General features: G+C 44.9%; 1 pseudogene; it reads left to right on the top strand.

Moving 5' to 3' along the window:
- Nucleotides 1-1,280: 1,280 nt before the first annotated feature.
- Nucleotides 1,281-3,196, top strand: LOC129026457 (cell division cycle protein 27 homolog; annotated as a pseudogene).
- Nucleotides 3,197-10,917: the final 7,721 nt, after the last annotated feature.

Below are 10,917 nucleotides of genomic sequence, written 5' to 3'. Positions count from 1 at the left end.
GAAAGCACACATTGCAGAGCATTTTCTCAGAAAGATTCTGTCTAGTTTTTATGTCAAGGTATTTCCTGTTTCATCATAGGCTGTGAAGGGCTCACAAATATCCATTTGCATATTTAAAAAAAAGACTGTTTCCAAACTGCTAAAACAAAAGAAAGGTTCAACTCTGTGAGATGAATGCACACATCAGAAAGAACTTTCTCAGAATGCTTCTGTCTAGTTTTTATGTGAAGATATCTCTTTTTCACCTTAGGTCTCAAATGGCTAAGAACTATCCCTTTGCAGATTTTACAAAAAGACTGTTTCCAAACTGCTCAGTAAAAAAAGTTTCAACACTGTGAGGTGAATACACACATCAAAAAGAAATTTCTCAGAAAGCTTCTGTTTTCTTTTTATTTGAAAATATTTCCCTTTTCACCGTAGGCCTCAATGGGCTCAGAAATATCTCTTTGCAGATTCTACAAAATGACTGTTTAGAAAACTGCTGGATCCAAATTACACCATTATGGCTCACACACTGCAGCCTCAACCTCCCAAGGGTTAGGCTATTCCTCAAGGGATCCTACAGCCTCGGCCTCCCAAAGTGTTGGGGTTACAGGCATGAGCCACCAGCACCCGGCCTGGGTTAATACATCTGGTCTCACTACGTCTTAACCACACACCCATGAATAACTCAAGTCAAGAGAGAGTTGGCAAGAGACTCTCAGCATTCTCTCCCGAAAGCAGTGAGGTGGATGGCAGACGTGTGTCCCGAACTCCTGGGACCATGTGTAGAGGAGAGATTTCCAATGTTTCCAGAGAGGCGTGAGCCACAGTTATTCGGGGCATCCGAACACGAGATGGGGTTTCTGACAGCAATTTAAGGGCCAGGAAGAGCCAGAATCTGCCAAGGCCCATGTCCCAGGGTGGGGCCAATGGAACCCAAGGTAGAGGGAGTCAGCGGTCCTCACAGAGAGGACTCCAGCACTAGGCCCCACTGTGCAGACCAAATCAGAAGGAAGAGAGTCCTTCATCCTACATGCCACATCCCTCCACTGAACTTGGGAGTGGATCTGTTTCCCAAACATGAGGTGAATTTCGCTTTGCAATGGATCACAAGGGGCCAGGCTTTCCAGAGTTGGCAGGATAAAGAATTCATTCTGGCTCGGCCACCCCCATCTCCCGGTAACTGATGAATTTAAATGAGCCGACGCTGGCCGGGCCGGAGCCGCTACAGGGGGGAGGGTGGTGGGTGTTGTGGGGGTTTCCTGAGGCACTGCAGAAATTGGGCCTTTGCCTCGAGGATGACAGTGCTGCAGGAACCTTTCCAGGCTGCTATATGGCAAGCACTAAACCACTATGCTTACCGAGATGGGGTTTTCCTCACAGAATGCCTTTATGCAGAAGTACACTCAGAAGAAGCCTTGTTTTTAATGGCGACCTGTTCTTACCTCCCAGGAAAGGCCTATAAAGCATATAGACTCTTGAAAAGACACAGTTGTCCTACACCACAATGCAAATACCTGCTTGCAAAATGTTGTGTTGATCTCAATAAGCTTGCAGACTGGGAACAAATCTTATCTGGTGGAGTGTTTAATAAGCAGAAAAGCCATGATGATATTGTTACTGAGTTTGGTGATTCAGTTTGCTTTCCCCTTCCATTGTTGGGACGTGTATATTGCAAGACAGATCGGCTTGCCAAAGGATAAGAATGTTACCAAAAGAGACTTAGTTTAAATCCTTTCCTCTGGTATCCCTTTGAATCATTACGTGAAATAGGTGAAAAGCCAGATCCTGACCAAACATTTAAATTCACATCTTTACAGAACTTTAGCAACTGTCTGCCCAACTCTTGCACAACACAAGTACCTATTCACAGTTTATGTCACAGACAGCCTGAGACCATTCTTATGGAAACACCCCAGGACACAACGGAATTAAACAGAGTCAATTTAGAATCTTCCAATTCAAAGTACTCCTTGAATACGGATTCCCCAGTGTCTTTTATTGATTCAGCTGTAATTTCACCTGAAACTATCCCACTGGGAACAGGAACTTCCATATTATCTAAACAGGTTGAAAATAAACCAAAAACTGGTCGAAGTTTATTAACAGGACCAGCAGCTCTTAGTCCATTTACCCCAAGTTTTGGGATTTTGCCATTAGAAACCCCAAGTCCTGGAGATGGATCTTATATACAAAACTACACTAATACACCTTCTGTAATTGATGTGGCATCCACCGGAGCCCCTTCAAAAAAGTCTGTTGCCAGAATTGGCCAAACTGGAGCAAAGTCTGTCTTCTCACAGAGTGGAAATAGCCGAGAGGTAACTCCAATTCTTTCACTAACAGAAAGTTCTGTTCCATAAATAACTACAACACCTCAGGTAATGAGCCCCACTATGACATCTCCCCCAAATGCACTGCATCGAAGAAGTTCATGACTCTTTACTAGTGACAGTTCCACAACCAAGGAGAATAGGAAGAAATTAAAAATGAAGTTTCCACCTAAAATCCCAACAGAAAAACAAAAAGTAAAGCTAATAAAGGAGGAATAACTCAATCTAATATAAATGACAACCTGGAAATTACAAAATTGGACTCTTCCATCAATTCAGAAGAGGAAATATCCACAATCATACCTCAGATTCAGGCTTTTAATCTACAAAAAGCAGCAGCAGAAGGCTTGATGAGCCTTTTTCTTGAAAGGGGGAAAGGTTATTTAGCTTTATGTTCATACCACTGCAAAGAAGCTATAAATATTTTGAGCCATCTACCTTCTCACCACTTCAATACTGGTTGGGTACTGTGCCAAATTGGAAGGTCCTATTTTGAGCTTTCAGAGTACATGCAAGCTGAAAGAATATTCTCAGAGGTTAGAAGGATTGAGAATTATAGAATCGAAGGCATGGAAATCTACTCTACAACACTTTGGCATCTTCAAAAAGATGTCGCTCTTTCATTTCTGTCAAAAGACTTAACAGACACGGATAAAAATTCGCCAGAGGCCTGGTGTGCTGCAGGGAACTGTTTCAGTCTGCAACGGGAACACGATATTGCAATTAAATTCTTCCAGAGAGCTATCCAAGTGGATCCAAATTATGCTTATGCCTATACTTTATTAGGGCGAGAGTTTGTCTTAACTGAAGAATTGGAAAAAGCATTAGCTTGTTTTCAAAATGCTATCAGAGTCAGTCCTAGACATTACAATGCATGGTAAGTGGTAATGAATTGTAAAGACAAAGTCTTGTTAATGGTGCTGGTAGTCACTAATTTTTCTTGTTAGATAGCTCTTTATTGTCATGAATTTGGTTACTAATACTTAGGAATGGTACATACTGGTCAATAACTTCAAACTAACTTTTTTTATGAAATGTATGTCTTTAACAAACTCTTCGGTTAACTAATGATAATAGAATACGAGATGCTTATACTCAACAGTTTCAGTCTTCTACAAAACTTTTGCAGATACTGTAGTTGTGTTTTGTTTGTTTTCTTGTTTAGTTTTGTTACTTGATTTGTCACTTTTTCTTCGAACACAAAAATGGTGCTTGGGACTAAAAGTGCTTGGGAAATTGGAAAGGAATAGTATAATTCACTTATTGGATAATAGAAAAAAACACTGAAAAAGTTCACTAGCTGCTTTTTGACAATGTTCCGGTTTATTGAGTTACTATTAAGAACTTAATGTGTCCTTTATTTAGCAGTATCTCTGTTTTACTTTTTTGTATTTGTGTATAAGTAGACACATAGGAAATTACTACCCAGGTCATATTGTTATCAACTGAATAACATATGAAAAAGTTTGGTCCTACTTCTGCCTCAACACCATACTTACTGTTGACATTTATTGTATTTCTCTGGACTGACTTAAAAGTTTAAATATCAAGAGAAGGCAAAGCATGGTGGCTCATGCCTGTCATCCCAGCACTTTGGGAGGCCAAGGCAGGCAGATCACAACATCAAGAGATCGAGACCGTATGGTGAAACCCCGCCTATATTAAAAGTATAAAAATTAGCTGGGCATGGTGGCAGTCGCCTGTAGTCCCAGCTACTCAGGAGGCTGCGGAATGATAATCACTTGAACCTGGGAAGTGGAGGTTGCAGTGAGCCAAGATTATGCCATTGCACTCCAGCCTGGGTGACAGAGTGAGACGCTGTCTCAAGAAAAAAATAAAATAAAAATAAAATAAAATAAATATCAAGAGAAAGTATAATTCTGAAGTAGTAACCCTGCAGAAGCTTTTTTGTCAGATACAGTTATCTTTGGGGTTAGTTATTATAGCAGTTGAGTTTTAACACTTGATTTGCCTCTAAACCTGAAGCATTATATTACTAAAATATTTTTTGATTTGTGATTATGTTGTTTAATGGATTATATATCATTTTGCAGTAGTAGTTGCAGTGCCTGAAAGATTGCCAGAAAAATAGTGCTAGCTATTGCTGACCAATGTAAAAATCAACTTGCCAATATTGCCATCTCTTCCAATAGCTATGTTCTCCATAATATTTTAAGAACTCAGTTCTTCATAAGGCTTGTGTGGTTTTTGATTTTTTCCCAAGTCTGGTGGATCCTTGTGCTGTTCTTTTTTAAATGTGTATTGTCTGTCCAGCTATTCCGCAGGAGTCACATTCTTAAAAACATTATCCATATCAAAATTGTGTTTAAAGGAGGATTATTCAGACTGGCAAGCTTTAGTAGGAGGAGTTTAAATGCTGACGTATTTAGGTAACTCTAAATACTGAGCAACTTTATTCTATCTACAAAATAGATAGCCTTTCTTTTCTTTTCACTTTCACTATAATTAGCACAATGTTTAATACCTTTTCTTCATCTATAACACAATTATAACAATATACAAAGCCACTCAAATAAAGCAGATATATTGTACTTTAAAAAAAAAAAAAGAAGTCATTATATGGCACACAGTGAGGTGTGACTCAAATCTAGAATCTCCAGTGAAAACCAATGAAACAGGGTCAAATCCCATGTCTACTAAAAATAAAAAAATGAGCCAGGCGTGGTTGTGCTGAGGCAGGAGAATCACTCTAACCCAGGAGACAGAGGTTGCAGTGAGCTGAGATCACGCCACTGTACTCCAGCCATGGGGGGACAGAGAAAGACTCCATCTCAGAAGCAAACAAATACAGAAAGCCAGTAAAGGTGTTTAACTCAACGTGTCAGGCTCCGGTCTCTTGACAGGATACATCCAGTACCCGGGGAAACATTGATGAGTGGGGTAGAATCTATTTTGTGGCCTCAAGGAAGGGTTTGAGAGACAGTCCCGCAAACGTTGATGGCAAACGTGACTGCCTAAGAAGTCCTTCCGCCCAAGAAGTGATATTCATTTGTGTCCTGTAGCCACCCACGAGGGAGAATCTTGCTCTCTACAGACAACCAAACCCCACCCCACCCCACCCCAACCCACCCCCCCGCTTCGTGAAATGAGCTCTCGCTCCATCAGGCTCTATTCAGGCCGTGTGGTTTTGTAACCTCCAGTGTGTGTGCCTGGGTTGTGGGGTGGGGTTGGGGCGGCTGTGGACAGAGGAGGGGATAAAGCAGTGGTGTCCCTTGGGTGCCCAGTACGTGGGACGTGAGTGGGGTGGCCAGAGCCTAGGGAACTCATTGCTTGTCAGGACGTCTCCCGTCCTGGTCCCCTCTCTGACCTATGCTCCACATCTTTGCAGTTCAGTGGGGACCTTGTGGGTGGAAGTCACCATTCCTTTGGACTTTAGCCGAGGAAGGCCGGGCTCCCAAGGGTCTCCCCGGAGTCGCGGTCTTGGGCAGGCTCACAAGGATGCTGAAAGTAATGGTTGGTGACAGTGATGTAAGTTGGAGGCCTCGGGCCAGTGCAGAGGTGTCCGTATGACCTCGGTGGGACAGGTCAGCTTTGTGGAGTCCCGTGCATCCTTCCAGAGACACATCCAGTGCTAGCAAGCATGGTACCGAGGATCCCAGCTCCCAGCAGAAGCACTTTTGTTCACACAGAATCCTGGGCAGGAAAGTTCTCAGCAGGTTTAGACCTCCTAGCCAAAAAGCCAAAGCCTCTTCTGGGTTTTTTTTTCAAAGAGCCAGTGGTTCCACAATGGGACATGGGTAGTTGCGGAAATGGAGAGAAGTGTTTGCAGATACATATTTCAGACAGAACGGACAGGGCTTGGTCATAGGTCATGAAGGACATGAGCAGATGCACATTGAGAAAACCCTCCCAGCATCCTAGGTGAACAGAGGTATGATTTTTTGAGACAGTCGAGCTAGATGCAACCCCAGATTTTAGGGTTGAATCTTTATTAATATGTAGTATCTAAGAGGTATCCAAGTCCAGAAATCAACTCTCCAGTTCTGTACAGCATTTTGTAGGGAGATCAAATCTGGGATGTCTAAAATTAAGAATTCAGGCCGTGGTAATGGATTAGATTAGATGTACTTGAAATTATTTTGCCAAGAAAGAGAGGGCGGGAGATAGAGTCAGAGAGTGAGTGAGCAAGAGAGAGAGACACACACAGAGACAAAGACATAGAGACAGACAGAGAGACACAAAGATACACAAAGAGAGAAAGACAGAGAGATACAGAGAGATAAAGACACAGAGAAAGACACAGATGGAGAGAGACAGAGAGAAACTGAAAGAGAGACAGAGACAGAAAGAGAGAGAGATAGACAGAGAGAGAGAGACAGACTGACAGGCAGACAGACAGGAGAGAAAGAGAGTAAGACAGAAAGCAGACACACACACACAGAGACAGAGACAGTTGGAGAGACAGAGAGAAAGAAAGAGAGAGACAGACAGAGGGAAAGAGACAGAGAGAGAAAGAGACAGACAGAGGGAGAGACAGAAACAGAGAGAGAGACAGACAGAGACAGAGACAGAGAGAAACAGACAGGGAGAGAGAGACAGACAGACACAGAGAGAGAGAGACAGAGAGACAGAGACAGAGAGACAGACAGGCAAAGAGAGAGAAAAAAACAGACAGACAGGGAGAGAGAGTGACAGACAGACAGGGAGAGAGAGAGAGAGACACTGACAGAGAGCCAGAGAAAGAGAATAAGACTGAAGACAGACACAGTGAGAGAGACAGAGAGAGACAGAGACAGCGAGAAAAAGAAAGAAAGAGAGATACAGACAGACAGACAAAGAGACAGACAGAGAAAGACGAGACGGACAGAGAGAGACAGAGAGAGAGAAAGAGAGAGAGAGAGAGGCAGGCAGAGAAAGAAAGAAGACAGACACCGTGAGAGAGACAGGCAGAGAGAGAGACACACAGAGACAGAGAGATAGAGAGAAAGAAAGAGACAGAGATAAAGACAGAGATGGACAGAGAGAAACAGACAGACAGGGAGAGAGAGACACAGACAGACAGGCAAAGAGAGAGAGACAGAAAAGCAAAAAAAGGGAGTAAGACAGAAGACAGACACAGTGAGAGAGACAGACAAAGAGAGAGAGAGAAAAATAGACAGACAGGCAGAAAGAGAGACACAGAGAAAGAGAGACTGAGAGACAGAGAGAGGAGGAGGAATGGCGTGGTGAGGAAATAATTACACATATTTTATAACGCTTTTGATTCCGTAAAGGGTGGCCGGGGTGTGCTTTGAAAACAACAACAACAGCAACAAGAGCAGCAGCAGCAGCAAGAGCAGCAGCAGCATTCGCTTATGGATTTCAAGAAAATAAGATGTTCTGAAGTAAACATCAACCGGCTCTCACTACACATTGAGAGATTCACAAAAGCGCTAGTTAACAACAGGAGAAAACAGCAGCTAACATGTCTTGGGGAAAAGATACATCTTCCTGAAAATTGGGGATTTCTACTTCACCTGAAAAGGAATACATACGAAAAAGGAAAAACACGAACGAAACAAAACAAAACAACAAACACGGGCCAAGGCATCGTCCCTGGAAATCTTAAGTGAGCAAAGTATTAGTTTTCAGAAAACGTTTCTATTATGGGCAAATACAAAGAACGCCCAGACTAGAGCTGTGACGCCATTCCCATTGTGAAACTACACTGGCTGGAGGGTGGAGAAACTAAAACATCATGATAAAAGGTGATGGAGACCCAGTCAGGGTGAAGCTTTCCTAGGGAGGGAGGCCTGAGGAGGGAAGTGGGGGGAAAAACCCCAAAACAGCAGACCCGCCCGCTTGCCCACGCGGGTCAAGGGCTATGCCATCGGCCCGAGCTGCCTCCAGGGAAGTGGGACCGTGCCACCCCAATCTTCAAAAACGGTGGCCACTGAGTGAGGCCTGATGCCCACCATTGCAAATGTCAGCCTGGCAAGAATGAGATCGCCGGTAAGGGGTGGGGGAAGGAGAGAGAAGACGGATGCACACCAGGGTGGCTCTGGAAGATTTCCAAGCAGGGTGTTGGGAGGCGGGGGGTGTGGGGTTTGGGGGGAGCCCGCCTAACTGACTCACTAAATGAAGGTAAAGGGACGTGGGTAGTGGGGGGAGCAGGGGGCGACTTGAAAATTAAAGTGACCCCTCCTAAAACCCAAGCAGAGGAGTCTATGCGCATGAAAGAACCAACACACAAAGAAAACTAAAGCGCTGATCAAAGAACAATAGGGCCCCCGCCAGGGCGGAAGTTCCCTAGGCAACCAGGGAGAGAGGCAGGGACCTCCAGAAGGGAGAGAGAGAAACACGTTGCCCAGGCTCAGTGAAGTAAGCAAGACCTCCCTCCATGTCACCTAGACTTTCAATAACAGTGGCCACTAGATGATGCCCGAAGACAACCGATGCCTGCAAGTGTCAGTCAGCATGGAAAAGAATGCATTTATTTATTTATTTATTTATTTATTAGTTTAGAGACAGAGTCCTACTCACTCTACAGCCCGGGCTGCAGTGCAGTGGCACAATCTTGGCTCACTGCAGTCTCCGCCTCCCAGGTTCAAGTGATTCTCCCACCTCAGCCTCCCGAGTAGCTGGCATTACAGGAGCATACCCAACCATGCCCGACTAAGTTTAGTATTTCTAGTAGAGAAGGGGTTTTACCGTGGTGGCAAGGCTGGTCTCGAACTCCCAACCTCACGTGATCCCCTGCCTCGGTCTCCGGAAGTTCTGAGATGACAGACGTGAGCCACCACGCCCGGCCTTATCCATGTGTTTTTGAGTCGAGGAGCTTATCAGGGAAATACGAGAAGTAGGGACGCCACACGTGACAGAGAGAAAAGTCTGAAAATGCCCCTTTCATCCAAGTGGGGACCCGGCCTCAACCTCCCAAAATCTTACACCGAGTGGTGAAGCGTAGCGAGGCCCATTTTTCTGGATTCCTCTCGGCCTCTCTAAGCAGGCCCTTCTGACTTTCATGGAAGGGGCAGGGCCCTCTCCGTCATGGGGGGTCTGGCAGACTGACAGAGAAAAAGACAGACATAGAAAGACAGAGATGGACAGAGAGAGACAGAGAGAAACAGACAGAAAGAGAGAGAGACAGAGACAGAGAGAAACAGACAGACAGGGAGGGAGAGAGACAGAGAGAGACAGACAGACAGAAGTAGATGGAGAGGAAACAGAGAGAGAGACAGAGAAAGAGAGAAACAGACAGACACACAGAGACAGACAGAGAGAAACAGAAAGAGAGAGACAGAGAGAGAGAGAAAGGGAGGGAGAGAGAGACAGACAGACAGGCAGAGAAAGAGAGTAAGACAGAAGACAGACACAGTGAGAGAGACAGGCAGAGAGACAGAGAAAGAGACAGAGAGAAAGAGAGAGACAGAGAAAGAGACAGACAGAGAAAGACAGTGATGGACAGAGAGAAACAGAAATAGAGAGACAGAGATAGAGACAGAGACAGAAACAGACAGACAGGGAGAGAGAGAGACAGAGACAGACCGAGAAAGACAGAGACAGAGAGAAACAGACAGAGAGAGACGGAGAGAGTGAGAGATATATAGAGAGAAAAAGAAAGAGAGGGGGAGAGAGATACAGGCAGGCAGAGAAAGAGAGTAAGACAGAAGAGAGACACAGTGAGAGAGACAGGCAGAGGGAGAGAGAGACAGAGACAGAGAGAAAGAAAGAGAGAGACAGATAGAGAAAGAGACAGACAGAGACGGACAGAGAGAAACAGCAAGAGAGACAGAGAGAGTGAGAGTGAGAGAGACAGAGAGAGAGAAAAAGACAGGGAGGGAGAGAGACAGACAGAGAGAGAGAGACCGACAGGCAGAGAAGAGAGTAAGACAATATAGGTACACAGACAGAGAGAGAAAGGAAAGAAAGAAAGAGAGAGACAGGCCGGGCGTGTTGGCTCATTCCTGTCATCCCAGCACTTTTGGAGGCTGAGGCGGGTGGATCACGAGGTCAGGAGATCGAGACCATACTGGCTAACTCGGTGAAATCCCGTCTTTACTAAAAATACAAAAAATTAGTCGGGCTTGGTGGTGGGCGCCTATAGTCCCAGTTACTCGGGAGGCAGGAGAATGGCGTGAACCTGGGAGGTGGAGTTTGCAGTGAGCCGAGATGGTGCCACTGCACTCTAGCCTTGGCAACACAGTGAGACTCCATGTCAAAAAAAAAAAGAGAGAGAGACAGACAGACAGAGAAAGAGACAGACAGAGACAGACAGAGAGAAACAGACAGAAAGAGAGACAGAGCGAGAGAGAACAGAAAGGCAGGCAGAGAGAGAGACAGACAGGCAGAGAAAGACAGCAAGACAGAAGACAGACACAGTGAGAGAGACAGGCAGAGAGAGACAGACAGAGACAGACAGAAAGAGAGACTGACAGAGATGAGACAGAGAGACAGAAACAGACAGAAAGAGAGACAGACAGGCAGAGAGTGGGAGAGAGAGGGAGAGAGACAGAAAGGGAGGAAGAGAGACAGACAGAGAGAGAGACAGACGGGTAGAGAAAGACAGTAAGAAGAGATAGGCACAGAGAGAGAGAGAGAGTGAGAGAGACAGACAGAGAGACTCAGAAAAAGAAAGAGAGAGACAGACAGAGAAAAACAG

Source organism: Pongo pygmaeus, chromosome 22 (assembly GCF_028885625.2).
Source record: "Pongo pygmaeus isolate AG05252 chromosome 22, NHGRI_mPonPyg2-v2.0_pri, whole genome shotgun sequence".
In the NCBI taxonomy this organism is placed as follows: Eukaryota; Metazoa; Chordata; class Mammalia; order Primates; family Hominidae; genus Pongo; species Pongo pygmaeus.
This window is presented reverse-complemented; position numbering and strand designations above follow the sequence as displayed.